Below are 26,445 nucleotides of genomic sequence, written 5' to 3' on the forward strand. Positions count from 1 at the left end.
CTGGTTTCCCCCACAGTACAAAGACATGTGGTGTAGGGGAATTGGGTAAACTAAATTGTCTGTAGTGTATGGGTGTTTCCCAGTAATGGGTTGCAGCTGGAAGGGCATCTGGAGTGTAAAACATATGCTGGATAATTTAATTCAAACCTATAGCAGCTTCACACAGAAGATTATGGTAAATTGAAACAGTCAGTTCAGTTCAGTTCAGTTTAGCTCAGTTCAGTGTGGTTTAATAATCACTACTGAGAGTCCAAACACTGAAGAGCAAATCCATCAATGTGCAGCTCTACAGATCCCAAACCATGCCAGCCAGAGGCGACAGCGGCGAGGAAAAAACTTCACCAATTGGCGAAAGTGAAGAAAAAAACCTCGAGAGAACCAGGCTCACTTGGGCACGATCATTTCTCCACTGGTCAAACGTCTTGTGTAGAGCTTCAGTCTAGGCACTGGAAGCTGGACATCAGCGAGACTCGTCTGTCTCTGGAGCATCACAGGAATCAGTCTCATGCTCTCCACTCCTCCATGACCACCACAGCAGCAGCTCAGAATACGGCCTGGTCCAGGATTATGGAAACCTTGGGATCATCTCGTCGCTGGTCTTGGATTGAATCAGTGGTGCTGCATAGTCTGAGGGCCTCGGGATGAGTATCCCCAGGTGGAAATAAGTTGGCGGTTCATTCTGCTGTGGTGTCCCCTGATAATTAACAGGACTGAAAAGAAAATGAATGAATGAAACTGTTTTCAAAAAGCTCAGATTTTATGTTAACCTGCATTATAGCATTTGGGATTAAAGTGTAATGTTTAATCAGCAGTAATGATGAATTTTTTTGTTGAAGTTGAAGGAAAAACACAAAATGCATTTTGCAATTAAATCCTATCAGAATAAGGAAAACGATGGTGTAAAAACAATGGCTGCCCAGCATCTTCTATTAACAAACTTCAGCTAGTACAAAATGGAGCTGCCAGAGCTCTTACCAGGTCTAGAAAATTTGATCACATCACCCCAATTTTATCCTCCTTACACTGGCTGCCTGTTAAGTTTCATATTGAATTTAAAATATTGCTTCTTACATATAAAGCTTTAAATAATCTAGCTCCTGTTTATCTAACCAATCTTCTGTCTCGCTACAATTCAACTCGCTCTTTAAGATCTCAAAACTCAGGGCTTCTGGTAGTAGCTCGAAAAGCAAAGTCGAGTAAAGAAGGTTGAGCCTTCTCATTTATAGCTCCTAAACTCTGGAATAGCCTTCCTGATAACGTCCGAGGCTCAGACACACTCTCCCAATTCAAAACTAGATTAAAGACCTATCTGTTTAGTAAAGCATACACTCAGTGCACCACTTAGCAGTATGATTCATGAATGTGCTCCACGCAGGTTTTTACATCTCGTTTATAATAATAATAATAATAATAATAATAATAATAATTCCTTACTTTTATATAGCACTTTTCTGGGCACTCAAAGCACTTTTACACATAGGGGGGAATCTCCTCATCCATATACATTCATCCTCATCCATAAACACTATGAACAGCAGCTACGCTAATTATTTTCTTTATTCTCTATTTCCATCTGGGGATACTCATCCAGAGACTCTCAGACCACGCAGCGCCACTGAATCGATCCAAGACCAGCAACGAGATGGTCCCAAGGTTTCCATATTCTGGACCAGGCCGTATCCTGAGCAGCTGCTGTGGTGGTCAAGGAGGAGTGGAGAACATGAGACTGATTCCTGTGACGCTCCAGTGACAGACGAGTCTCGCTGATGTCCAAGACGTTTGGCCATAGGAGAAATGGTTTCTCTCCAGGTTTTTTAATTCTTCACTTTCGCCAATTGGTGAAGTTTTTATTAAACCACACTCAACTGAGCTAAACTGAACTGAAACTCTGAAAACTGGACTGACACTGTTTCAATTTACTATGATATCTTCTATGTGAAGCTGCTTTGACACAATTTACATTGTAAAAGCGCTATACAAATAAAGGTCAATTGAATTAAATTAAAAACATTAAATGCACAGCTATTGTATTTCCAGGCAGATTGCATTACAGTTCCATGTTGTTATGCTGAAGGATTTCAGTAATTTAAAAAATACATATACATCATATGCTAAAAAAAACATGACTGTAGTGCTTTTTCGGTTTTTACACCATTTTATTTTTGGCCAGTTCTTTTAATCAGTTATATGATTATTTCATCTGTTTTTTTATGACTAGCAAATTCGGTTTTCAAAGGTTTTGCAGTAAATGAGCTGTAGTAAACAGTATTATATTTATACATTTTCTGTTTTTATTGTAAATTTTAGTTAAAACTTGACTAACATTATTTGTTCAAGGTCACCCATAATCAAAATCATCTTTTGGAAGCTGTTTGAACAGAACTATATGCAGGTATAGTGTGTCCACAGTCATACTGGGGTGATAGAAACACAATAAGTCTCTTTTTTTAAAATCTCCTGATTTAAAACAGGATCCAAATCCCTCTTATTTTGAGGCCCACCGTAATGTGATGTAGGAGTGCGGTTTCCCCGCCCACTGAATTGATTGACAGCCGCATATTAACATGTCCCCATAGTAACACCTATAATCATATCCACAAAACAGCACGTGCGCAAAGCAACTGGGATCTGTTCAGCTCTCTGTGATCATCTGCAGCTCATGAGTTTTACAAGTTTAAAACAATTTTAAATCAGTGCATGTTTGTAGTAAAGACAGTAAAATCGCTGTAATTCATCACCACAGCCGCATAGTGTCAGTACAATTATAAAAGAAGATGCTTCAATCGCGGTTCGTGGACTTAAATCAAAATTATTTTGTACATTAACATAACGAATGTCCATACTGCAGTGGATATTAACATGTATCTGGTCACATTTGCCCTGCAAAAACAGTGCAAAGCTAAATGTGTGTGTGCATGCGCGAACCTTATAACGACATTGTGTGTGACTCATCGTTGCAGAAAGACTTGAATTAACTGCACGACAAACGGCTGTCAATCAATTCAGTGGGCGGGGAAACCGCACTCCTACATCACATTACGGTGGGCCTCAAAATAAGAGGGATTTGGATCCTGTTTTAACATCAGAAAATCAAAATCAAATAACCGTTGTGAAAGTTCTTACTGTGGTAAGGGACATCTGCTTTATTCTTGACTGTCACTGTGCGGCTTATTCGTGAGATGCAGCAGGAGAAGGCTACACTTATCAGATCGATCGCTATGGCTCTGACATGCACGTGGGAATAGTGGGCGGGGAGAACCAGCTCATTTGCATTAAAAGCAAAGACAACACAAACCGCTACAATGCCCTAGCAGCTCAAATTTCCCTGATTTAAAAAGGAGTAAATAAACTGATAGGTGTTTTGGGCTGAAACTTTAGACACATTCTGGAGACACAAAAACACTTATCTTAAAGCTGCTGTATGTAAGTTTTTTAACTCTTCTAAAGCATATAAATACCGTAATATGTTTGCAGATATTTCAGAAACATGCTCAGTGAACATTCTTGTTTATCTGAAAAACAATGCTGAAGTCAGATATTCTGCTATGAAAGTGTTTTCCGTGCTGGAACGCTGTCTGTGTTTTGGTTCATTTAACCTGCCCAATGCCACTTTAGCCAATTATATTTCAGCACCCCGGGTTGCCTTGCTGGAAAACAGCATATTTCATTAATTCATTCATTCATTCATTCATTCATTCATTCGGAAAGGCTCTGAAAGCATGCGTCTGTGACCGAAATGCGACCTCCGGTGGACAGTAGCAGACTCCGAAATCAGATGCGGATTCAGTTCTACATGAGGTTATTAATTAGCAAATAATATAACTTTAAGAATGTTAAACATAAGGTGAGCAGATTACATTGTAACCTCGTCTCCTAACACCACGCTAAATGATGAGATTTGCAGTGATGAGCAATTTGGCTGTTTGCTCTAGACGAAACACGACAGAAATTTAAATACAGCCATTCAGAAGCACAGAATATATATGCACTTACTCACGAAATGGTGAGGCTTCTAATGTAATTAATACATATTTCACTGTTCTAAAGTTCAATTTCAAATAGTTTATTTTATTTTCAAGATCTGAGGTGAACTATCTGCTGTTGTATGGCAATATATGTTATGGTATGGCATTCAAACTCACATTGTTAGCATTTAACACTGAATAAAGCACATGAGGTGTACCTGAGGTGATCAGTTTATCCTGTTGTTCAACTGTGAGAAACAGAAGCCATTTCTAATATAATAATTCGGGGGTGTTGGTTAGAACAAAAACTCCTTTTAATACAGAAAATATTCCCTCTATCGCATGCCGATTCTAGAACACGACTTGAATCAGATTAGCTCCTCAATCTGGCAACCTGTGCTTGCGTTTGTTTTGATCCAGGAATGTAATACCTAGTTCAACCACTGGGTGTCAAATGTACATACTGCACCTTTAAATCTTGAAAAGGGGGTAAAATAGATGCCCTTTAAAATTATTTTTAAATGTATTTCAATTCCTAAATCATATATTATAACGACATGTGACACTGACAACAGGGGTGCGGATCCAAATGGAGGTTTATTAGAGAGGTCAGGTAGGCAATGGTCAACGCAGGGGCAAACAAATGTATACAGGAAATCCAGAGTCGTGGTCAGATAAACAGGCAGATGGTAAGAAGGCAGGCAGCAGACAGGAATAAACAGATAAACAAGGCTAGGATCAAAGCACAGCAAAGCAAGACAAAGGAAACACGTTGTTATGTCACTAAACAGTAAACAAGACTCAGTGACTAGAGTGTGTGTCTGTGCTGCTTAAATAGTGAGTGTAATCAGTCCTTGATAATCCTCCAGCGGTGTGTATGCAGTCAGTCAGGATAAGGAACATCTGTGTGTGTGTTTGGTGCATGACTGGGTTTTGTAGTCCATTTGATGGCAGAGTTGTAGCTCTCCAGCGATCTGCAGTAGCTAGATCGCTGGTGACCTTAAAATATAAAGATAGATAGATTTCCTGTTTTAGCTTTGACTTTTTTTGTATTTTTGTAGTGCATATTTTGTTTTTCTGTCCATTTCTACAGCATTTTATTCTCAGCAAGAATGAAGAGCAGTGATACTACAAACCACCGTGTTTATAATTACAGATGCGAGTTGTGCGAACGTGCACAAAAGCCACATTAACATTCTGTCCTCTTCATGAAGGTTTTGCGATGACATCAGGCTGTGTGTGTTATTTTGAAGAGCGCCGTGTCGTTTCTTTGGCTAAACAGAGTGAGTGTAAAGGCCTTTAGAGCTCACTGTGTTAATTGGCTCGTCAGAGGAGGGCAGTAATTATGTGTTCAGAGCAGCTGTATGGAGTGTTTCTGTCAAAGCAGACCCAGAATTCCCTCTGAAACGCAGGGTTTGTGTGTCAGGGGCCCTCAACCGGCCCTCTGCTCTGCAGCATCTGTGTGCAAATGAAGCAGCGCTGATACAAACTACTGCACATGAGGGAGATGAGTGTGTGTGTGTGTGTGTGTGTGTGTGTGTGTGTGTGTGCGTGTGTGTGTGTGTGTGTGTGTGTGCATGTGTCTGTGTATACAAGTTTTATTTCTTCTTGGAGAATGTAATTTGCTTTATTTCTGCTAGAATGAAAGCAGTTGTTAATGTTTTTAAAACCATTTTAAGGTCAATATTAGCCCCTTTAAGTAATATTAGTTTTGGATTGACTCCAGAACAAACCACTGTTATACAATGACTTGCCTAATTATCCTAACTTTACCCTAATTAACCTAGTTAAGCCTTTAAATGTCACTTTAAGCTGTATAGAAGTGTCTTGAAAATATCTAGTAAAATATTATGTACTGTCATCATGACAAAGAGAAAATAAATCAGTTATTAGAGATGAGTTATTAAAACTATTATGATTAGAAATGTGTTGATAATCTCTTCATTAAACAGTACTTGGAAAATATTTGAAAAATATATATAATTTAACATGAGGACTAATACAGTTTTCTTTAACTGTACATCCCTTCATAAATCAGCAAAAGAGCAAAAACATACTTACTGTATATCTGTATTTGTTTAATATATATATTTGGCACTAACAAAACCAAAAGCAACTCTCTTCACCGCAAATAAATATAGCACAGATTTAACAAGTTTCAAACAAATGCTGTTCGTTTGAACTTTCCATTCATTAAAATATTTTAAAGGGCACCTATGGTAAAAAAAAAACTCTATAAACTGTCATATTGGGGTGATATAAACACACCCAGTGCTTTTTTTTCAAATTTAACAACATAAAAACGGTGGACCAATTGGAGCGGTTTTCAGATCGACCGCAACTTTACGTAGGAGTGTGATCCCCCCCGCCCACCAATATTGATTGACAGCTGCGCACATTAACATGTCTACAGTACAGGACGAGCGCAAAGCAGCCGGGAATAAAAGGTGTGTTCAGTTCGCTAGGATCATCAATCATCATCAAATGTGATCAAGAGTGAGTTTCACATGTTTAACATGTTTTAAAACAGAGCATGTGTGTAATGAATTACAGCGATTTACTTCAGCTTTACTTCATCAGCACAGCCGCGTGTCAGAACAATTATAATGGAAGACGCTTCAATCGCGGTTTGTGGATGTTAAATCAGGTTTATTTTGTACATTAATATAACAGATGTCCATACAGCAGTGAGGATTAACCTGTATCCTGTCACATATGCCTGCAAAATGAGTGCAAAGCTTAACGTGCTGTCTCTCTGTGTGTGTGTGTGTGTGTGTGTGTGTGTGTGTGTGTGTGTGTGTGTGTCCTTGCTGTGTGTGCGCGTGAACTTTGTAATGACATTGTGTGTGACTCATTTTTGCAACTCCACGAAAAATGCATCATATAGGGATTGTTAAAGTTCTTACTGTAGTATTTCTCAAACACGTTATGTGAGATCTGCTTCCTGAGGCATTTGAGGGCGGCGATTGCTGACAGGCACATGGGAACGGTGGGCGGGGAGGACTAGCCTTAAAGGCCCAGTACAAAAAAACAGCAACAACCTTTTTCCAGCTATAATACAGACACTTCAGACAGCTATAATAAACAATCTGATGGGTGTTTTGAGCTGAAACTTTACAGACACATTCTGGGGACACAAAAGACTTGTATTAAATATGGAAAAATGGGTAACCTAGGTGTCCTTTAATATATAAACATTTCCACAAAAATATGAAGCAGCACAATGTTTTAAACGTTGATAATAATCAGAAGTGACCCCCAAAAAATAATATTTGCTGTTTGTTAAACAGGATTGAGTTATTTTTTTAACCCAATGGTTGAGTTAAAAATATTTGGTGCTTTGCTGGATTATTTTAACCTTTATTTATTAAATAACTCAACCACAATTTAGAATTTCAGTCAACACTGTTCACAATGGCTTTAAATAGCATGCTGTGGTAATGCGTAACCAATTGGACTTTAATATTTCAAGTAGAGACATTCACACATCATGCTGTGGTAATGCGTAACCAATTGGACTTTAATATTTCAAGTAGAGACATTCACACATGCAGCGCTGCCGTTGTATGTTTTATTTTTTATTTTTTTCAATTAAACAACTAGCCCCTCTCATGCCTGTCTGGCGCTGTGGCTTAGTTGGTCAAAGCGCCTGTCTAGTAAACAGGAGATCCTGGGTTCAAATCCCTGCAGTGCCTAGTCAGCAGACTTTAATATTTCAAGTAGAGACATTCACACATGCAGTGCTTTCGTTTTATGTTTAATTTTTTTCAATTAAACAACTAGCCCCTGACACACCTATCTGGCCCTGTGGCTTAGTTGGTCAAAGCGCCTGTCTAGTAAACAGGAGATCCTGGGTTTGAATCCCAGCAGTGCCTAGTGAGCAGTGCTTTCATGAGCTTGAGAGTACCAAACGGTGCTTCCTGTGCAACAGTGCTACAGGAAGCAGGGCTCTGTGGCGCAATGGATAGCGCATTGGACTTCTAGGCTGTTGACTAAGTCATTCAAAGGTTGTGGGTTCGAGTCGCTAGCTTTGTCGTTTTTCATCACTGACTTAGGTGTGGTGCGTTTCCAACATTTTAGGCATCTGTCCATCCCGTTTTGCTTCTTTCTTTCATTGCGCAGTGCAGGCTTAACGAAATGAATCATGAAATTGTAGAGCTTTGAGGTGTAATGGGTAGTGCGACAAATAGAGTTAAACAACCTCTTTGGTTGTCTCTTTAAGACTTGCTGTCTTTTTTAGTCTCTGTGCAAAAACGTCTTGTCCCCTTTTCAGTGTTGGCGCTGTGGCTTAGTTGGTCAAAGCGCCTGTCTCGTAAACAGGAGATACAGGTAGCAGGGCTCTGTGGTGCAATGGAGAGCGCATTGGACTTCTAGGCTGTGAGCTAAGTCATTCAAAGGTTGTGGGTCGCCAGCTTTGTCCTTTTTCATCACTGACTTAGGTGTGGTGCGTTTCCAACATTTTAGGCATCTGTCCATCCCGTTTTGCTTCTTTCTTTCATTGCGCAGTGCAGGCTCAGATACTAAGGTACTCTACAATGAAGCTGATGACTTAATTGAGCTCTTTTAAATAAGGGAGATTAGAAAATGCCGCAGGGCTGAGTGGGCTTGAGGAATGACTCGAGGGCAACCTGTGGTTTTGGGGCAAAAGTGACTACCACCTATCGATCAGATCAAGCCTTTTGTCGTACAAGAGCCTCTTTCTGCAAGTGCAAAGTAATTGAGTAGAAAGCATAGTAAACATTGCTTTTCCCCCACTGTCTTTGATGAAACTGTGTTTGTAAGTATTGTATCCAGAGGTTTTTTTCTTTTAGTGCTGAGACTAAGTTGGCCAGAGCACCTCTCTTGGGAACAGCAGGTCCTAGGTCCGAATCCAAACTGCACCTTTTCCTCAGATTATGTGAGAGTGGCTTTCTGATCTGAAACTCTTTGCACGGCCAATAGCATATGTTTGTCCTGATTTCCATTTTCCGAGCTGACACTGGGTTTGGATGTAAAGCAACTGGAGGTTCCTAAAACACTTAACACATGATTAAGGATAGATAAAATAAAAATAAATTTATGGTTTTTTTTTTTGCTTCGACCTTGAACAGAGGCCAGCGTACCCGTAAGGTTTGAGACATAATCCTCCATACTCTAAAAGACCACGTCCATCTTGACAGCATTTTCTGCATCCTGACATGCTGGGTTCGGTTGTGTATTAGTTATGTCTTCTTCGATTTTTTTTATCATGCAAATGTCTCTCACAAACAAGCTTTGCGGCGCTGTGTCTTAGCTGGTCAAAGGGCCTGTCTTGTAAACAGGAGATCCTGGGTCAAATCCCAGCAGTGCCTTAGTCCAGATGGTGCTTGTGCTTGGTTCACAGAGCTTAACGGAATGAATCATGAAATTGTAGAGCTTTGAGGTGTAGTGGGTAGTGCGACAAATAGACTTAAGCAACCTCTTTCGTTGTCTCTTTAAGACATGTCGTCTTTTTAGTCTCTGTGCAAAAACGTCTTGTCCCCTTTTCAGTGTTGGCGCTGTGGCTTAGTTGGTCAAAGCGCCTGTCTTGTAAACAGGAGATCCTGGGTTCAAATCCCAGCAGTGCCTAATGTACAGGTGCCAGAATTGCTTCTTCCCGAGAAGTACGAGTGTTTACGCGGCGAGCTGTTTAGCAGACTTTTTCTTAACAACTCTCAAATCCTTAAGAACGCTGCTCGTTTAAGAGGGCTTTGGACAATGGCTCTATGTAGCATGCTGTGGTAATGCGTAACCAATTGGACATTAATATTTCAAGTAGAGACATTCACACATGCAGCGCTATCGTTGTGTTTTTTATTTTATTTTTTTCAATTGAACAATTAGCCTTTCTCAAGCTTATCTGGCGCTGTGGCTTAGTTGGTCAAAGCGCCTGTCTAGTAAACAGGAGATCCTGGGTTCGAATCCCAGCAGTGCCTAGTCTGCATCGAGCAAAGCTTTTATGGGCTTGAGGGTGCCAAAAGGTGCTTCCTGTGCAACAGTGCTACAGGTAGCAGGGCTCTGTGGCGCAATGGATAGCGCATTGGACTTCTAGGCTGTGAGCTAAGTCATTCAAAGGTTGTGGGTTCGAGTCCCACCAGAGTCGCCAGCTTTGTCCTTTTTCATCACTGACTTAGGTGTGGTGCGTTTCCAACATTTTAGGCATCTGTCCATCCCGTTTTGCTTCTTTCTTTCATTGCGCAGTGCAGGCTCAGATACTAAGGTACTCTACAATGAAGCTGATGACTTAATTGAGCTGTTTTAAATAAGGGAGATTAGAAAATGCCGCAGGGCTGAGTGGGCTTGAGGAATGACTCGAGGGCAACCTGTGGTTTTGGGGCAAAAGTGACTACCACCTATCGATCAGATCAAGCCTTTTGTCGTACAAGAGCCTCTTTCTGCAAGTGCAAAGTAATTGAGTAGAAAGCATAGTAAACATTGCTTTTCCCCCACTGTCTTTGATGAAACTGTGTTTGGAAGTATTGTATCCAGAGGTTTTTTTCTTTTAGTGCTGAGACTAAGTTGGCCAGAGCACCTCTCTTGGGAACAGCAGGTCCTAGGTCCGAATCCAAACTGCACCTTTTCCTCAGATTATGTGAGAGTGGCTTTCTGATCTGAAACTCTTTGCACGGCCAATAGCATATGTTTGTCCTGATTTCCATTTTCCGAGCTGACACTGGGTTTGGATGTAAAGCAACTGGAGGTTCCTAAAACACTTAACACATGATTAAGGATAGATAAAATAAAAATAAATTTATGTTTTTTTTTTGCTTCGACCTTGAACAGAGGCCAGGGTACCCGTAAGGTTTGAGACATAATCCTCCATACTCTAAAAGACCACGTCCATCTTGTCAGCATTTTCTGCATCCTGACATGCTGGGTTCGGTTGTGTATTAGTTATGTCTTCTTCGATTTTTTTTATCATGCAAATGTCTCTCACAAACAAGCTTTGCGGCGCTGTGTCTTAGCTGGTCAAAGGGCCTGTCTTGTAAACAGGAGATCCTGGGTCAAATCCCAGCAGTGCCTTAGTCCAGATGGTGCTTGTGCTTGGTTCACAGAGCTTAACGGAATGAATCATGAAATTGTAGAGCTTTGAGGTGTAGTGGGTAGTGCGACAAATAGACTTAAGCAACCTCTTTTGTTGTCTCTTTAAGACATGTCGTCTTTTTAGTCTCTGTGCAAAAACGTCTTGTCCCCTTTTCAGTGTTGGCGCTGTGGCTTAGTTGGTCAAAGCGCCTGTCTTGTAAACAGGAGATCCTGGGTTCAAATCCCAGCAGTGCCTAATGTACAGGTGCCAGAATTGCTTCTTCCCGAGAAGTACGAGTGTTTACGCGGCGAGCTGTTTAGCAGACTTTTTCTTAACAACTCTCAAATCCTTAAGAACGCTGATCGTTTAAGAGGGCTTTGGACAATGGCTCTATGTAGCATGCTGTGGTAATGCGTAACCAATTGGACATTAATATTTCAAGTAGAGACATTCACACATGCAGCGCTATCGTTGTGTTTTTTATTTTATTTTTTTCAATTGAACAATTAGCCTTTCTCATGCCTATCTGGCGCTGTGGCTTAGTTGGTCAAAGCGCCTGTCTAGTAAACAGGAGATCCTGGGTTCGAATCCCAGCAGTGCCTAGTCTGCATCGAGCAAAGCTTTTATGGGCTTGAGGGTGCCAAAAGGTGCTTCCTGTGCAACAGTGCTACAGGTAGCAGGGCTCTGTGGCACAATGGATAGCGCATTGGACTTCTAGGCTGTGAGCTAAGTCATTCAAAGGTTGTGGGTTCGAGTCCCACCAGAGTCGCCAGCTTTGTCCTTTTTCATCACTGACTTAGGTGTGGTGCGTTTCCAACATTTTAGGCATCTGTCCATCCCGTTTTGCTTCTTTCTTTCATTGCGCAGTGCAGGCTCAGATACTAAGGTACTCTACAATGAAGCTGATGACTTAATTGAGCTCTTTTAAATAAGGGAGATTAGAAAATGCCGCAGGGCTGAGTGGGCTTGAGGAATGACTCGAGGGCAACCTGTGGTTTTGGGGCAAAAGTGACTACCACCTATCGATCAGATCAAGCCTTTTGTCGTACAAGAGCCTCTTTCTGCAAGTGCAAAGTAATTGAGTAGAAAGCATAGTAAACATTGCTTTTCCCCCACTGTCTTTGATGAAACTGTGTTTGTAAGTATTGTATCCAGAGGTTTTTTCTTTTAGTGCTGAGACTAAGTTGGCCAGAGCACCTCTCTTGGGAACAGCAGGTCCTAGGTCCGAATCCAAACTGCACCTTTTCCTCAGATTATGTGAGAGTGGCTTTCTGATCTGAAACTCTTTGCACGGCCAATAGCATATGTTTGTCCTGATTTCCATTTTCCGAGCTGACACTGGGTTTGGATGTAAAGCAACTGGAGGTTCCTAAAACACTTAACACATGATTAAGGATAGATAAAATAAAAATAAATTTATGTTTTTTTTTTTGCTTCGACCTTGAACAGAGGCCAGCGTACCCGTAAGGTTTGAGACATAATCCTCCTGACTCTAAAAGACCACGTCCATCTTGTCAGCATTTTCTGCATCCTGACATGCTGGGTTCGGTTGTGTATTAGTTATGTCTTCTTCGATTTTTTTTATCATGCAAATGTCTCTCACAAACAAGCTTAGCGGCGCTGTGTCTTAGCTGGTCAAAGGGCCTGTCTTGTAAACAGGAGATCCTGGGTCAAATCCCAGCAGTGCCTTAGTCCAGATGGTGCTTGTGCTTGGTTCACAGAGCTTAACGGAATGAATCATGAAATTGTAGAGCTTTGAGGTGTAGTGGGTAGTGCGACAAATAGACTTAAGCAACCTCTTTCGTTGTCTCTTTAAGACATGTCGTCTTTTTAGTCTCTGTGCAAAAACGTCTTGTCCCCTTTTCAGTGTTGGCGCTGTGGCTTAGTTGGTCAAAGCGCCTGTCTTGTAAACAGGAGATCCTGGGTTCAAATCCCAGCAGTGCCTAATGTACAGGTGCCAGAATTGCTTCTTCCCGAGAAGTACGAGTGTTTACGCGGCGAGCTGTTTAGCAGACTTTTTCTTAACAACTCTCAAATCCTTAAGAACGCTGCTCGTTTAAGAGGGCTTTGGACAATGGCTCTATGTAGCATGCTGTGGTAATGCGTAACCAATTGGACATTAATATTTCAAGTAGAGACATTCACACATGCAGCGCTATCGTTGTGTTTTTTATTTTATTTTTTTCAATTGAACAATTAGCCTTTCTCATGCCTATCTGGCGCTGTGGCTTAGTTGGTCAAAGCGCCTGTCTAGTAAACAGGAGATCCTGGGTTCGAATCCCAGCAGTGCCTAGTCCGCATCGAGCAAAGCTTTTATGGGCTTGAGGGTGCCAAAAGGTGCTTCCTGTGCAACAGTGCTACAGGTAGCAGGGCTCTGTGGCGCAATGGATAGCGCATTGGACTTCTAGGCTGTGAGCTAAGTCATTCAAAGGTTGTGGGTTCGAGTCCCACCAGAGTCGCCAGCTTTGTCCTTTTTCATCACTGACTTAGGTGTGGTGCGTTTCCAACATTTTAGGCATCTGTCCATCCCGTTTTGCTTCTTTCTTTCATTGCGCAGTGCAGGCTCAGATACTAAGGTACTCTACAATGAAGCTGATGACTTAATTGAGCTGTTTTAAATAAGGGAGATTAGAAAATGCCGCAGGGCTGAGTGGGCTTGAGGAATGACTCGAGGGCAACCTGTGGTTTTGGGGCAAAAGTGACTACCACCTATCGATCAGATCAAGCCTTTTGTCGTACAAGAGCCTCTTTCTGCAAGTGCAAAGTAATTGAGTAGAAAGCATAGTAAACATTGCTTTTCCCCCACTGTCTTTGATGAAACTGTGTTTGGAAGTATTGTATCAAGAGGTTTTTTTCTTTTAGTGCTGAGACTAAGTTGGCCAGAGCACCTCTCTTGGGAACAGCAGGTCCTAGGTCCGAATCCAAACTGCACCTTTTCCTCAGATTATGTGAGAGTGGCTTTCTGATCTGAAACTCTTTGCACGGCCAATAGCATATGTTTGTCCTGATTTCCATTTTCCGAGCTGACACTAGGTTTGGATGTAAAGCAACTGGAGGTTCCTAAAACACTTAACACATGATTAAGGATAGATAAAATAAAAATAAATTTATGGGTTTTTTTTTCCTTCGACCTTGAACAGAGGCCAGGGTACCCGTAAGGTTTGAGACATAATCCTCCTGACTCTAAAAGACCACGTCCATCTTGTCAGCATTTTCTGCATCCTGACATGCTGGGTTCGGTTGTGTATTAGTTATGTCTTCTTCGATTTTTTTTATCATGCAAATGTCTCTCACAAACAAGCTTTGCGGCGCTGTGTCTTAGCTGGTCAAAGGGCCTGTCTTGTAAACAGGAGATCCTGGGTCAAATCCCAGCAGTGCCTTAGTCCAGATGGTGCCTGTGCTTGGTTCACAGAGCTTAACGGAATGAATCATGAAATTGTAGAGCTTTGAGGTGTAGTGGGTAGTGCGACAAATAGACTTAAGCAACCTCTTTGGTTGTCTCTTTAAGACATGTCGTCTTTTTAGTCTCTGTGCAAAAACGTCTTGTCCCCTTTTCAGTGTTGGCGCTGTGGCTTAGTTGGTCAAAGCGCCTGTCTTGTAAACAGGAGATCCTGGGTTCAAATCCCAGCAGTGCCTAATGTACAGGTGCCAGAATTGCTTCTTCCCGAGAAGTACGAGTGTTTACGCGGCGAGCTGTTTAGCAGACTTTTTCTTAACAACTCTCAAATCCTTAAGAACGCTGATCGTTTAAGAGGGCTTTGGACAATGGCTCTATGTAGCATGCTGTGGTAATGCGTAACCAATTGGACATTAATATTTCAAGTAGAGACATTCACACATGCAGCGCTATCGTTGTGTTTTTTATTTTATTTTTTTCAATTGAACAATTAGCCTCTCTCATGCCTATCTGGCGCTGTGGCTTAGTTGGTCAAAGCGCCTGTCTAGTAAACAGGAGATCCTGGGTTCGAATCCCAGCAGTGCCTAGTCTGCATCGAGCAAAGCTTTTATGGGCTAGAGGGTGCCAAAAGGTGCTTCCTGTGCAACAGTGCTACAGGTAGCAGGGCTCTGTGGCGCAATGGATAGCGCATTGGACTTCTAGGCTGTGAGCTAAGTCATTCAAAGGTTGTGGGTTCGAGTCCCACCAGAGTCCCCAGCTTTGTCCTTTTTCATCACTGACTAGGTGTGGTGCGTTTCCAACATTTTAGGCATCTGTCCATCCCGTTTTGCTTCTTTCTTTCATTGCGCAGTGCAGGCTCAGATACTAAGGTACTCTACAATGAAGCTGATGACTTAATTGAGCTCTTTTAAATAAGGGAGATTAGAAAATGCCGCAGGGCTGAGTGGGCTTGAGGAATGACTCGAGGGCAACCTGTGGTTTTGGGGCAAAAGTGACTACCACCTATCGATCAGATCAAGCCTTTTGTCGTACAAGAGCCTCTTTCTGCAAGTGCAAAGTAATTGAGTAGAAAGCATAGTAAACATTGCTTTTCCCCCACTGTCTTTGATGAAACTGTGTTTGGAAGTATTGTATCCAGAGGTTTTTTCTTGTAGTGCTGAGACTAAGTTGGCCAGAGCACCTCTCTTGGGAACAGCAGGTCCTAGGTCCGAATCCAAACTGCACCTTTTCCTCAGATTATGTGAGAGTGGCTTTCTGATCTGAAACTCTTTGCACGGCCAATAGCATATGTTTGTCCTGATTTCCATTTTCCGAGCTGACACTGGGTTTGGATGTAAAGCAACTGGAGGTTCCTAAAACACTTAACACATGATCAAGGATAGATAAAATAAAAATAAATTTATGGGTTTTTTTTTGCTTCGATCCTTGAGCAGAGGCCAGGGTACCCGTAAGGTTTGAGACATAATCCTCCAGACTCTGAAAGACCACGTCCATCTTGTCAGCATTTTCAGCATCCTGACATGCTGGGTTCGGTTGTGTATTAGTTATGTCTTCTTCGATTTTTTTTATCATGCAAATGTCTCTCACAAACAAGCTTTGCGGCGCTGTGTCTTAGCTGGTCAAAGGGCCTGTCTTGTAAACAGGAGATCCTGGGTCAAATCCCAGCAGTGCCTTAGTCCAGATGGTTCTTGTGCTTGGTTCACAGAGCTTAACGGAATGAATCATGAAATTGTAGAGCTTTGAGGTGTAGTGGGTAGTGCGACAAATAGACTTAAGCAACCTCTTTTGTTGTCTCTTTAAGACATGTCGTCTTTTTAGTCTCTGTGCAAAAACGTCTTGTCCCCTTTTCAGTGTTGGCGCTGTGGCTTAGTTGGTCAAAGCGCCTGTCTTGTAAACAGGAGATCCTGGGTTCAAATCCCAGCAGTGCCTAATGTACAGGTGCCAGAATTGCTTCTTCCCGAGAAGTACGAGTGTTTACGCGGCGAGCTGTTTAGCAGACTTTTTCTTAACAACTCTCAAATCCTTAAGAACGCTGCTCGTTTAAGAGGGCTTTGGACAATGGCTCTATGTAGCATGCTGTGGTAATGCGTAACCAATTGGACATTAATATTTCAAGTAGAGACATTCACACATGCAGCGCTATCGTTGTGTTTTTTATTTTATTTTTTTCAATTGAACAATTAGCCTCTCTCATGCCTATCTGGCGCTGTGGCTTAGTTGGTCAAAGCGCCTGTCTAGTAAACAGGAGATCCTGGGTTCAAATCCCAGCAGTGCCTAGTCCGCATCGAGCAAAGCTTTTATGGGCTTGAGGGTGCCAAAAGGTGCTTCCTGTGCAACAGTGCTACAGGTAGCAGGGCTCTGTGGCGCAATGGATAGCGCATTGGACTTCTAGGCTGTGAGCTAAGTCATTCAAAGGTTGTGGGTTCGAGTCCCACCAGAGTCGCCAGCTTTGTCCTTTTTCATCACTGACTTAGGTGTGGTGCGTTTCCAACATTTTAGGCATCTGTCCATCCCGTTTTGCTTCTTTCTTTCATTGCGCAGTGCAGGCTCAGATACTAAGGTACTCTACAATGAAGCTGATGACTTAATTGAGCTGTTTTAAATAAGGGAGATTAGAAAATGCCGCAGGGCTGAGTGGGCTTGAGGAATGACTCGAGGGCAACCTGTGGTTTTGGGGCAAAAGTGACTACCACCTATCGATCAGATCAAGCCTTTTGTCGTACAAGAGCCTCTTTCTGCAAGTGCAAAGTAATTGAGTAGAAAGCATAGTAAACATTGCTTTTCCCCCACTGTCTTTGATGAAACTGTGTTTGTAAGTATTGTATCCAGAGGTTTTTTTCTTTTAGTGCTGAGACTAAGTTGGCCAGAGCACCTCTCTTGGGAACAGCAGGTCCTAGGTCCGAATCCAAACTGCACCTTTTCCTCAGATTATGTGAGAGTGGCTTTCTGATCTGAAACTCTTTGCACGGCCAATAGCATATGTTTGTCCTGATTTCCATTTTCCGAGCTGACACTGGGTTTGGATGTAAAGCAACTGGAGGTTCCTAAAACACTTAACACATGATTAAGGATAGATAAAATAAAAATAAATTTATGTTTTTTTTTGCTTCGACCTTGAACAGAGGCCAGGGTACCCGTAAGGTTTGAGACATAATCCTCCTGACTCTAAAAGACCACGTCCATCTTGTCAGCATTTTCTGCATCCTGACATGCTGGGTTCGGTTGTGTATTAGTTATGTCTTCTTCGATTTTTTTTATCATGCAAATGTCTCTCACAAACAAGCTTTGCGGCGCTGTGTCTTAGCTGGTCAAAGGGCCTGTCTTGTAAACAGGAGATCCTGGGTCAAATCCCAGCAGTGCCTTAGTCCAGATGGTGCTTGTGCTTGGTTCACAGAGCTTAACGGAATGAATCATGAAATTGTAGAGCTTTGAGGTGTAGTGGGTAGTGCGACAAATAGACTTAAGCAACCTCTTTGTTGTCTCTTTAAGACATGTCGTCTTTTTAGTCTCTGTGCAAAAACGTCTTGTCCCCTTTTCAGTGTTGGCGCTGTGGCTTAGTTGGTCAAAGCGCCTGTCTTGTAAACAGGAGATCCTGGGTTCAAATCCCAGCAGTGCCTAATGTACAGGTGCCAGAATTGCTTCTTCCCGAGAAGTACGAGTGTTTACGCGGCGAGCTGTTTAGCAGACTTTTTCTTAACAACTCTCAAATCCTTAAGAACGCTGATCGTTTAAGAGGGCTTTGGACAATGGCTCTATGTAGCATGCTGTGGTAATGCGTAACCAATTGGACATTAATATTTCAAGTAGAGACATTCACACATGCAGCGCTATCGTTGTGTTTTTTATTTATTTTTTTCAATTGAACAATTAGCCTCTCTCATGCCTATCTGGCGCTGTGGCTTAGTTGGTCAAAGCGCCTGTCTAGTAAACAGGAGATCCTGGGTTCAAATCCCAGCAGTGCCTAGTCCGCATCGAGCAAAGCTTTTATGGGCTTGAGGGTGCCAAAAGGTGCTTCCTGTGCAACAATGCTACAGGTAGCAGGGCTCTGTGGCGCAATGGATAGCGCATTGGACTTCTAGGCTGTGAGCTAAGTCATTCAAAGGTTGTGGGTTCGAGTCCCACCAGAGTCGCCAGCTTTGTCCTTTTTCATCACTGACTTAGGTGTGGTGCGTTTCCAACATTTTAGGCGTCTGTCCATCCCGTTTTGCTTCTTTCTTTCATTGCGCAGTGCAGGCTCAGATACTAAGGTACTCTACAATGAAGCTGATGACTTAATTGAGCTCTTTTAAATAAGGGAGATTAGAAAATGCCGCAGGGCTGAGTGGGCTTGAGGAATGACTCGAGGGCAACCTGTGGTTTTGGGGCAAATGTGACTACCACCTATCGATCAGATCAAGCCTTTTGTCGTACAAGAGCCTCTTTCTGCAAGTGCAAAGTAATTGAGAAGAAAGCATAGTAAACATTGCTTTTCCCCCACTGTCTTTGATCAAACTCTGTTTGGAAGTATTGTATCCAGAGGTTTTTTCTTTTAGTGCTGAGACTAAGTTGGCCAGAGCACCTCTCTTGGGAACAGCAGGTCCTAGGTCCGAATCCAAACTGCACCTTTTCCTCAGATTATGTGAGAGTGGCTTTCTGATCTGAAACTCTTTGCACGGCCAATAGCATATGTTTGTCCTGATTTCCATTTTCCGAGCTGACACTGGGTTTGGATGTAAAGCAACTGGAGGTTCCTAAAACACTTAACACATGATTAAGGATAGATAAAATAAAAATAAATTTATGGGTTTTTTTTGCTTCGACCTTGAACAGAGGCCAGGGTACCCGTAAGGTTTGAGACATAATCCTCCAGACTCTAAAAGACCACGTCCATCTTGTCAGCATTTTCTGCATCCTGACATGCTGGGTTCGGTTGTGTATTAGTTATGTCTTCTTCGATTTTTTTTATCATGCAAATGTCTCTCACAAACAAGCTTTGCGGCGCTGTGTCTTAGCTGGTCAAAGGGCCTGTCTTGTAAACAGGAGATCCTGGGTCAAATCCCAGCAGTGCCTTAGTCCAGATGGTGCTTGTGCTTGGTTCACAGAGCTTAACGGAATGAATCATGAAATTGTAGAGCTTTGAGGTGTAGTGGGTAGTGCGACAAATAGACTTAAGCAACCTCTTTGTTGTCTCTTTAAGACATGTCGTCTTTTTAGTTTCTGTGCAAAAACGTCTTGTTCCCTTTTCAGTGTTGGCGCTGTGGCTTAGTTGGTCAAAGCGCCTGTCTTGTAAACAGGAGATCCTGGGTTCAAATCCCAGCAGTGCCTAATGTACAGGTGCCAGAATTGCTTCTTCCCGAGAAGTACGAGTGTTTACGCGGCGAGCTGTTTAGCAGACTTTTTCTTAACAACTCTCAAATCCTTAAGAACGCTGCTCGTTTAAGAGGGCTTTGGACAATGGCTCTATGTAGCATGCTGTGGTAATGCGTAACCAATTGGACTTTAATATTTCAAGTAGAGACATTCACACATGCAGCGCTATCGTTGTGTTTTTTATTTTATTTTTTTCAATTGAACAATTAGCCTCTCTCATGCCTATCTGGCGCTGTGGCTTAGTTGGTCAAAGCGCCTGTCTAGTAAACAGGAGATCCTGGGTTCAAATCCCAGCAGTGCCTAGTCCGCATCGAGCAAAGCTTTTATGGGCTTGAGGGTGCCAAAAGGTGCTTCCTGTGCAACAGTGCTACAGGTAGCAGGGCTCTGTGGCACAATGGATAGCGCATTGGACTTCTAGGCTGTGAGCTAAGTCATTCAAAGGTTGTGGGTTCGAGTCCCACCAGAGTCGCCAGCTTTGTCCTTTTTCATCACTGACTTAGGTGTGGTGCGTTTCCAACATTTTAGGCATCTGTCCATCCCGTTTTGCTTCTTTCTTTCATTGCGCAGTGCAGGCTCAGATACTAAGGTACTCTACAATGAAGCTGATGACTTAATTGAGCTCTTTTAAATAAGGGAGATTAGAAAATGCCGCAGGGCTGAGTGGGCTTGAGGAATGACTCGAGGGCAACCTGTGGTTTTGGGGCAAAAGTGACTACCACCTATCGATCAGATCAAGCCTTTTGTCGTACAAGAGCCTCTTTCTGCAAGTGCAAAGTAATTGAGTAGAAAGCATAGTAAACATTGCTTTTCCCCCACTGTCTTTGATCAAACGGTGTTTGGAAGTATTGTATCCAGAGGTTTTTTCTTTTAGTGCTGAGACTAAGTTGGCCAGAGCACCTCTCTTGGGAACAGCAGGTCCTAGGTCCGAATCCAAACTGCACCTTTTCCTCAGATTATGTGAGAGTGGCTTTCTGATCTGAAACTCTTTGCACGGCCAATAGCATATGTTTGTCCTGATTTCCATTTTCCGAGCTGACACTGGGTTTGGATGTAAAGCAACTGGAGGTTCCTAAAACACTTAACACATGATTAAGGATAGATAAAATAAAAATAAATTTATGTTTTTTTTTTGCTTCGACCTTGAACAGAGGCCAGGGTACCCGTAAGGTTTGAGACATAATCCTCCAGACTCTAAAAGACCACGTCCATCTTGTCAGCATTTTCTGCATCCTGACATGCTGGGTTCGGTTGTGTATTAGTTATGTCTTCTTCGATTTTTTTTTATCATGCAAATGTCTCTCACAAACAAGCTTTGCGGCGCTGTGTCTTAGCTGGTCAAAGGGCCTGTCTTGTAAACAGGAGATCCTGGGTCAAATCCCAGCAGTGCCTTAGTCCAGATGGTGCTTGTGCTTGGTTCACAGAGCTTAACGGAATGAATCATGAAATTGTAGAGCTTTGAGGTGTAGTGGGTAGTGCGACAAATAGACTTAAGCAACCTCTTTTGTTGTCTCTTTAAGACATGTCGTCTTTTTAGTCTCTGTGCAAAAACGTCTTGTCCCCTTTTCAGTGTTGGCGCTGTGGCTTAGTTGGTCAAAGCGCCTGTCTTGTAAACAGGAGATCCTGGGTTCAAATCCCAGCAGTGCCTAATGTACAGGTGCCAGAATTGCTTCTTCCCGAGAAGTACGAGTGTTTACGCGGCGAGCTGTTTAGCAGACTTTTTCTTAACAACTCTCAAATCCTTAAGAACGCTGCTCGTTTAAGAGGGCTTTGGACAATGGCTCTATGTAGCATGCTGTGGTAATGCGTAACCAATTGGACTTTAATATTTCAAGTAGAGACATTCACACATGCAGCGCTATCGTTGTGTTTTTTATTTTATTTTTTTCAATTGAACAATTAGCCTCTCTCATGCCTATCTGGCGCTGTGGCTTAGTTGGTCAAAGCGCCTGTCTAGTAAACAGGAGATCCTGGGTTCAAATCCCAGCAGTGCCTAGTCAGCATCGAGCAAAGCTTTTATGGGCTTGAGGGTGCCAAAAGGTGCTTCCTGTGCAACAGTGCTACAGGTAGCAGGGCTCTGTGGCGCAATGGATAGCGCATTGGACTTCTAGGCTGTGAGCTAAGTCATTCAAAGGTTGTGGGTTCGAGTCCCACCAGAGTCGCCAGCTTTGTCCTTTTTCATCACTGACTTAGGTGTGGTGCGTTTCCAACATTTTAGGCATCTGTCCATCCCGTTTTGCTTCTTTCTTTCATTGCGCAGTGCAGGCTCAGATACTAAGGTACTCTACAATGAAGCTGATGACTTAATTGAGCTGTTTTAAATAAGGGAGATTAGAAAATGCCGCAGGGCTGAGTGGGCTTGAGGAATGACTCGAGGGCAACCTGTGGTTTTGGGGCAAAAGTGACTACCACCTATCGATCAGATCAAGCCTTTTGTCGTACAAGAGCCTCTTTCTGCAAGTGCAAAGTAATTGAGTAGAAAGCATAGTAAACATTGCTTTTCCCCCACTGTCTTTGATCAAACTGTGTTTGGAAGTATTGTATCCAGAGGTTTTTTCTTTTAGTGCTGAGACTAAGTTGGCCAGAGCACCTCTCTTGGGAACAGCAGGTCCTAGGTCCGAATCCAAACTGCACCTTTTCCTCAGATTATGTGAGAGTGGCTTTGTGATCTGAAACTCTTTGCACGGCCAATAGCATATGTTTGTCCTGATTTCCATTTTCCGAGCTGACACTGGGTTTGGATGTAAAGCAACTGGAGGTTCCTAAAACACTTAACACATGATTAAGGATAGATAAAATAAAAATAAATGTATGTTTTTTTTTTGCTTCGACCTTGAACAGAGGCCAGGGTACCCGTAAGGTTTGAGACATAATCCTCCATACTCTAAAAGACCACGTCCATCTTGTCAGCATTTTCTGCATCCTGACATGCTGGGTTCGGTTGTGTATTAGTTATGTCTTCTTCGATTTTTTTTATCATGCAAATGTCTCTCACAAACAAGCTTTGCGGCGCTGTGTCTTAGCTGGTCAAAGGGCCTGTCTTGTAAACAGGAGATCCTGGGTCAAATCCCAGCAGTGCCTTAGTCCAGATGGTGCTTGTGCTTGGTTCACAGAGCTTAACGGAATGAATCATGAAATTGTAGAGCTTTGAGGTGTAGTGGGTAGTGCGACAAATAGACTTAAGCAACCTCTTTTGTTGTCTCTTTAAGACATGTCGTCTTTTTAGTCTCTGTGCAAAAACGTCTTGTCCCCTTTTCAGTGTTGGCGCTGTGGCTTAGTTGGTCAAAGCGCCTGTCTTGTAAACAGGAGATCCTGGGTTATAATCCCAGCAGTGCCTAATGTACAGGTGCCAGAATTGCTTCTTCCCGAGAAGTACGAGTGTTTACGCGGCGAGCTGTTTAGCAGACTTTTTCTTAACAACTCTCAAATCCTTAAGAACGCTGATCGTTTAAGAGGGCTTTGGACAATGGCTCTATGTAGCATGCTGTGGTAATGCGTAACCAATTGGACATTAATATTTCAAGTAGAGACATTCACACATGCAGCGCTACCGTTGTGTTTTTTATTTTATTTTTTTCAATTGAACAATTAGCCTCTCTCATGCCTATCTGGCGCTGTGGCTAAGTTGGTCAAAGCGCCTGTCTAGTAAACAGGAGATCCTGGGTTAGAATCCCAGCAGTGCCTAGTCCGCATCGAGCAAAGCTTTTATGGGCTTGAGGGTGCCAAAAGGTGCTTCCTGTGCAACAGTGCTACAGGTAGCAGGGCTCTGTGGCGCAATGGATAGCGCATTGGACTTCTAGGCTGTGAGCTAAGTCATTCAAAGGTTGTGGGTTCGAGTCCCACCAGAGTCGCCAGCTTTGTCCTTTTTCATCACTGACTTAGGTGTGGTGCGTTTCCAACATTTTAGGCATCTGTCCATCCCGTTTTGCTTCTTTCTTTCATTGCGCAGTGCGGGCTCAGATACTAAAGTACTCTACAATGAAGCTGATGACTTAATTGAGCTGTTTTAAATAAGGAAGATTAGAAAATGCCGCAGGGCTGAGTGGGCTTGAGGAATGACTCGAGGGCAACCTGTGGTTTTGGGGCAAAAGTGACTACCACCTATCGATCAGATCAAGCCTTTTGTCGTACAAGAGCCTCTTTCTGCAAGTGCAAAGTAATTGAGTAGAAAGCATAGTAAACATTGCTTTTCCCCCACTGTCTTTGATCAAACTGTGTTTGGAAGTATTGTATCCAGAGGTTTTTTCTTTTAGTGCTGAGACTAAGTTGGCCAGAGCACCTCTATTGGGAACAGCAGGTCCTAGGTCCGAATCCAAACTGCACCTTTTCCTCAGATTATGTGAGAGTGGCTTTCTGATCTGAAACTCTTTGCACGGCCAATAGCATATGTTTGTCCTGATTTCCATTTTCCGAGCTGACACTGGGTTTGGATGTAAAGCAACTGGAGGTTTACTAAAACACTTAACACATGATTAAGGATAGATAAAATAAAAATAAATGTATGGGTTTTTTTTGCTTCGACCTTGAACAGAGGCCAGCGTACCCGTAAGGTTTGAGACATAATCCTCCAGACTCTAAAAGACCACGTCCATCTTGTCAGCATTTTCTGCATCCTGACATGCTGGGTTCGGTTGTGTATTAGTTATGTCTTCTTCGATTTTTTTTATCATGCAAATGTCTCTCACAAACAAGCTTTGCGGCGCTGTGTCTTAGCTGGTCAAAGGGCCTGTCTTGTAAACAGGAGATCCTGGGTTTTTCTTAACTACAGTGCTACAGGTAGCAGGGCTCTGTGGCGCAATGGATAGCGCATTGGACTTCTAGGCTGTGAGTTAAGTCATTCAAAGGTTGTGGGTTCGAGTCCCACCAGAGTCGCCAGCTTTGTCCTTTTTCATCACTGACTTAGGTGTGGTGCGTTTCCAACATAATCCTCCATACTCTAAAGTCCTTCATACTCTAAAAGACCACGTCCATCTTGTCAGCATTTTCTGCATCCTGACATGCTGGGTTCGTTTGTGTATTAGTTATGTCTTCTTCGATTTTTTTTTATCATGCAAATGTCTGTCACAAACAAGCTTTGCGGCGCTGTGTCTTAGCTGGTCAAAGGGCCTGTCTTGTAAACAGGAGATCCTGGGTCAAATCCCAGCAGTGCCTTAGTCCAGATGGTGCTTGTGCTTAGTTCACAGAGCTTAACGGAATGAATTATGAAATTGTAGAGCTTTGAGGTGTAGTGGGTAGTGTGACAAATAGAGTTAAGCAACCTCTTTGGTTGTCTCTTTAAGACATGCCGTCTTTTTAGTCTCTGTGCAAAAACGTCATTCCCTTTTCGGTGTTGGCGCTGTGGCTTAGTTGGTCAAAGCGCCTGTCTTGTAAACAGGAGATCCTGGGTTCGAATCCCAGCAGTGCCTAGTCCGCATCGAGCAAAGCTTTTATGGGCTTGAGGGTGCCAAAAAGTGCTTCCTGTGCAACAGTGCTACAGGTAACAGGGCTCTGTGACGCAATGGATAGTGCATTGGACTTCTAGGCTGTGAGCTAAGTCATTCAAAGGTTGTGGGTTTGAGTCCCACCAGAGTCGCCAGCTTTGTCCTTTTTCATCACTGACTTAGGTGTGGTGCGTTTCCAACATTTTAGGCATCTGTCCATCCCGTTTTGCTTCTTTCTTTCATTGCGCAGTGCGGGCTCAGATACTAAGGTACTCTACAATGAAGCTGATGACTTAATTGAGCTGTTTTAAATAAGGGAGATTAGAAAATGCCGCAGGGCTGAGTGGGCTTGAGGAATGACTCGAGGACAACCTGTGGTTTTGGGGCAAAAGTGACTACCACCTATCGATCAGATCAAGCCTTTTGTCGTACAAGAGCCTCTTTCTGCAAGTGTAAAGTAATTGAGTAGAAAGCATAGTAAACATTGCTTTTCCCCCACTGTCTTTGATCAAACTGTGTTTGGAAGTATTGTATCCAGAGGTTTTTTCTTTTAGTGCTGAGACTAAGTTGGCTAGAGCACCTCTCTTGGGAACAGGCAACAGGCAAAAACATCTTGTCCTCTTCTCAGTGGTGGTGCTGTGGTTTAGTTGGTCAAAGCACCTGTCTTGTAAACAGGAGATCTTGGGTTCAAACCCCAGCAGTACCTAATGTACAGGTGCCAGAATTGTGAGCTGTTTAGCAGTCTTTTTCTTAACAATTCTCAAATCCTTAAGAACGCTGCTTATTTAAGAGGGCTTTAAATAGCATGCTGTGGTAATATGTAACCAATTGGACTTTAATATTTCAAGTAGAGACATTCACACATGCAGCGCTGCCATTGTATGTTTTATTTTTTTCAATTAAACAACTAGCCCCTCTCATGCCTGTCTGGCGTTGTGGCTTAGTTGGTCAAAGTGCTTGTCTAGTAAACAGGAGATCCTGGGTCCAAATCCCAGCAGTGCCTAGCGAGCAGTGCTTTTATGGGCTTGAGAGTACCAAAAGGTGCTTCCTGTGCAACAGTGCTACAGGAAGCAGGGCTCTGTGGCACAATGGATAGAGCATTTGACTTCTAGGCTGTTGACTAAGTCATTCAAAGGTTATGGGTTCGAGTCCCACCAGATTTGCTAGCTTTGCCCTTTTTTCATCACTGACTTAGTTGTGGTGCGTTTCCAACATTTAAGGCATCTGTCCATCCCGTTTTGCTTCTTTCTTTCATTGCGCAGTGCAGGCTTAACGAAATGAATCATGAAATTGTAG

General features: G+C 42.7%; 33 non-coding genes across 33 annotated transcripts; all 33 read left to right on the top strand.

Annotated features, from left to right (window-relative positions):
* The first annotated feature begins 7,586 nt into the window (after window positions 1-7,586).
* trnat-agu (transfer RNA threonine (anticodon AGU)) lies at window positions 7,587-7,660 on the top strand. The gene has a single exon. It is a non-coding gene; the product is annotated as a tRNA-Thr (tRNA).
* A 106-nt stretch (window positions 7,661-7,766) lies between these two features.
* trnat-agu (transfer RNA threonine (anticodon AGU)) lies at window positions 7,767-7,840 on the top strand. The gene has a single exon. It is a non-coding gene; the product is annotated as a tRNA-Thr (tRNA).
* A 1,637-nt stretch (window positions 7,841-9,477) lies between these two features.
* On the top strand, window positions 9,478-9,551 carry trnat-ugu (transfer RNA threonine (anticodon UGU)). Its single transcript has one exon. It is a non-coding gene; the product is annotated as a tRNA-Thr (tRNA).
* Window positions 9,552-9,824: 273 nt separating this feature from the next.
* On the top strand, window positions 9,825-9,898 carry trnat-agu (transfer RNA threonine (anticodon AGU)). Its single transcript has one exon. It is a non-coding gene; the product is annotated as a tRNA-Thr (tRNA).
* A 78-nt stretch (window positions 9,899-9,976) lies between these two features.
* On the top strand, window positions 9,977-10,065 carry trnar-ucu (transfer RNA arginine (anticodon UCU)). The gene is given in 2 exon segments: window positions 9,977-10,013; window positions 10,030-10,065. It is a non-coding gene; the product is annotated as a tRNA-Arg (tRNA).
* A 1,102-nt stretch (window positions 10,066-11,167) lies between these two features.
* On the top strand, window positions 11,168-11,241 carry trnat-ugu (transfer RNA threonine (anticodon UGU)). Its single transcript has one exon. It is a non-coding gene; the product is annotated as a tRNA-Thr (tRNA).
* A 273-nt stretch (window positions 11,242-11,514) lies between these two features.
* trnat-agu (transfer RNA threonine (anticodon AGU)) lies at window positions 11,515-11,588 on the top strand. The gene has a single exon. It is a non-coding gene; the product is annotated as a tRNA-Thr (tRNA).
* A 78-nt stretch (window positions 11,589-11,666) lies between these two features.
* Window positions 11,667-11,755, top strand: trnar-ucu (transfer RNA arginine (anticodon UCU)). Its single transcript is given in 2 exon segments — window positions 11,667-11,703; window positions 11,720-11,755. It is a non-coding gene; the product is annotated as a tRNA-Arg (tRNA).
* A 1,102-nt stretch (window positions 11,756-12,857) lies between these two features.
* On the top strand, window positions 12,858-12,931 carry trnat-ugu (transfer RNA threonine (anticodon UGU)). The gene has a single exon. It is a non-coding gene; the product is annotated as a tRNA-Thr (tRNA).
* Window positions 12,932-13,204: 273 nt separating this feature from the next.
* On the top strand, window positions 13,205-13,278 carry trnat-agu (transfer RNA threonine (anticodon AGU)). Its single transcript has one exon. It is a non-coding gene; the product is annotated as a tRNA-Thr (tRNA).
* Window positions 13,279-13,356: 78 nt separating this feature from the next.
* Window positions 13,357-13,445, top strand: trnar-ucu (transfer RNA arginine (anticodon UCU)). Its single transcript is given in 2 exon segments — window positions 13,357-13,393; window positions 13,410-13,445. It is a non-coding gene; the product is annotated as a tRNA-Arg (tRNA).
* Window positions 13,446-14,548: 1,103 nt separating this feature from the next.
* On the top strand, window positions 14,549-14,622 carry trnat-ugu (transfer RNA threonine (anticodon UGU)). Its single transcript has one exon. It is a non-coding gene; the product is annotated as a tRNA-Thr (tRNA).
* Window positions 14,623-14,895: 273 nt separating this feature from the next.
* Window positions 14,896-14,969, top strand: trnat-agu (transfer RNA threonine (anticodon AGU)). Its single transcript has one exon. It is a non-coding gene; the product is annotated as a tRNA-Thr (tRNA).
* Window positions 14,970-15,047: 78 nt separating this feature from the next.
* On the top strand, window positions 15,048-15,136 carry trnar-ucu (transfer RNA arginine (anticodon UCU)). The gene is given in 2 exon segments: window positions 15,048-15,084; window positions 15,101-15,136. It is a non-coding gene; the product is annotated as a tRNA-Arg (tRNA).
* A 1,102-nt stretch (window positions 15,137-16,238) lies between these two features.
* On the top strand, window positions 16,239-16,312 carry trnat-ugu (transfer RNA threonine (anticodon UGU)). The gene has a single exon. It is a non-coding gene; the product is annotated as a tRNA-Thr (tRNA).
* Window positions 16,313-16,585: 273 nt separating this feature from the next.
* On the top strand, window positions 16,586-16,659 carry trnat-agu (transfer RNA threonine (anticodon AGU)). Its single transcript has one exon. It is a non-coding gene; the product is annotated as a tRNA-Thr (tRNA).
* Window positions 16,660-16,737: 78 nt separating this feature from the next.
* On the top strand, window positions 16,738-16,826 carry trnar-ucu (transfer RNA arginine (anticodon UCU)). Its single transcript is given in 2 exon segments — window positions 16,738-16,774; window positions 16,791-16,826. It is a non-coding gene; the product is annotated as a tRNA-Arg (tRNA).
* A 1,100-nt stretch (window positions 16,827-17,926) lies between these two features.
* trnat-ugu (transfer RNA threonine (anticodon UGU)) lies at window positions 17,927-18,000 on the top strand. Its single transcript has one exon. It is a non-coding gene; the product is annotated as a tRNA-Thr (tRNA).
* Window positions 18,001-18,272: 272 nt separating this feature from the next.
* trnat-agu (transfer RNA threonine (anticodon AGU)) lies at window positions 18,273-18,346 on the top strand. Its single transcript has one exon. It is a non-coding gene; the product is annotated as a tRNA-Thr (tRNA).
* Window positions 18,347-18,424: 78 nt separating this feature from the next.
* trnar-ucu (transfer RNA arginine (anticodon UCU)) lies at window positions 18,425-18,513 on the top strand. Its single transcript is given in 2 exon segments — window positions 18,425-18,461; window positions 18,478-18,513. It is a non-coding gene; the product is annotated as a tRNA-Arg (tRNA).
* Window positions 18,514-19,613: 1,100 nt separating this feature from the next.
* trnat-ugu (transfer RNA threonine (anticodon UGU)) lies at window positions 19,614-19,687 on the top strand. Its single transcript has one exon. It is a non-coding gene; the product is annotated as a tRNA-Thr (tRNA).
* A 273-nt stretch (window positions 19,688-19,960) lies between these two features.
* On the top strand, window positions 19,961-20,034 carry trnat-agu (transfer RNA threonine (anticodon AGU)). Its single transcript has one exon. It is a non-coding gene; the product is annotated as a tRNA-Thr (tRNA).
* Window positions 20,035-20,112: 78 nt separating this feature from the next.
* Window positions 20,113-20,201, top strand: trnar-ucu (transfer RNA arginine (anticodon UCU)). The gene is given in 2 exon segments: window positions 20,113-20,149; window positions 20,166-20,201. It is a non-coding gene; the product is annotated as a tRNA-Arg (tRNA).
* Window positions 20,202-21,303: 1,102 nt separating this feature from the next.
* On the top strand, window positions 21,304-21,377 carry trnat-ugu (transfer RNA threonine (anticodon UGU)). Its single transcript has one exon. It is a non-coding gene; the product is annotated as a tRNA-Thr (tRNA).
* A 273-nt stretch (window positions 21,378-21,650) lies between these two features.
* On the top strand, window positions 21,651-21,724 carry trnat-agu (transfer RNA threonine (anticodon AGU)). The gene has a single exon. It is a non-coding gene; the product is annotated as a tRNA-Thr (tRNA).
* Window positions 21,725-21,802: 78 nt separating this feature from the next.
* Window positions 21,803-21,891, top strand: trnar-ucu (transfer RNA arginine (anticodon UCU)). Its single transcript is given in 2 exon segments — window positions 21,803-21,839; window positions 21,856-21,891. It is a non-coding gene; the product is annotated as a tRNA-Arg (tRNA).
* A 1,101-nt stretch (window positions 21,892-22,992) lies between these two features.
* trnat-ugu (transfer RNA threonine (anticodon UGU)) lies at window positions 22,993-23,066 on the top strand. The gene has a single exon. It is a non-coding gene; the product is annotated as a tRNA-Thr (tRNA).
* Window positions 23,067-23,339: 273 nt separating this feature from the next.
* On the top strand, window positions 23,340-23,413 carry trnat-agu (transfer RNA threonine (anticodon AGU)). The gene has a single exon. It is a non-coding gene; the product is annotated as a tRNA-Thr (tRNA).
* A 78-nt stretch (window positions 23,414-23,491) lies between these two features.
* On the top strand, window positions 23,492-23,580 carry trnar-ucu (transfer RNA arginine (anticodon UCU)). The gene is given in 2 exon segments: window positions 23,492-23,528; window positions 23,545-23,580. It is a non-coding gene; the product is annotated as a tRNA-Arg (tRNA).
* A 932-nt stretch (window positions 23,581-24,512) lies between these two features.
* Window positions 24,513-24,601, top strand: trnar-ucu (transfer RNA arginine (anticodon UCU)). The gene is given in 2 exon segments: window positions 24,513-24,549; window positions 24,566-24,601. It is a non-coding gene; the product is annotated as a tRNA-Arg (tRNA).
* Window positions 24,602-25,060: 459 nt separating this feature from the next.
* trnat-ugu (transfer RNA threonine (anticodon UGU)) lies at window positions 25,061-25,134 on the top strand. The gene has a single exon. It is a non-coding gene; the product is annotated as a tRNA-Thr (tRNA).
* Window positions 25,135-25,781: 647 nt separating this feature from the next.
* On the top strand, window positions 25,782-25,855 carry trnat-ugu (transfer RNA threonine (anticodon UGU)). The gene has a single exon. It is a non-coding gene; the product is annotated as a tRNA-Thr (tRNA).
* A 223-nt stretch (window positions 25,856-26,078) lies between these two features.
* trnat-agu (transfer RNA threonine (anticodon AGU)) lies at window positions 26,079-26,152 on the top strand. The gene has a single exon. It is a non-coding gene; the product is annotated as a tRNA-Thr (tRNA).
* The last annotated feature ends 293 nt before the right edge of the window (window positions 26,153-26,445 follow it).

The sequence above is a fragment of the Danio aesculapii genome, chromosome 2 (genome assembly GCF_903798145.1).
Source record: "Danio aesculapii chromosome 2, fDanAes4.1, whole genome shotgun sequence".
Taxonomy (NCBI): domain Eukaryota; kingdom Metazoa; phylum Chordata; class Actinopteri; order Cypriniformes; family Danionidae; genus Danio; species Danio aesculapii.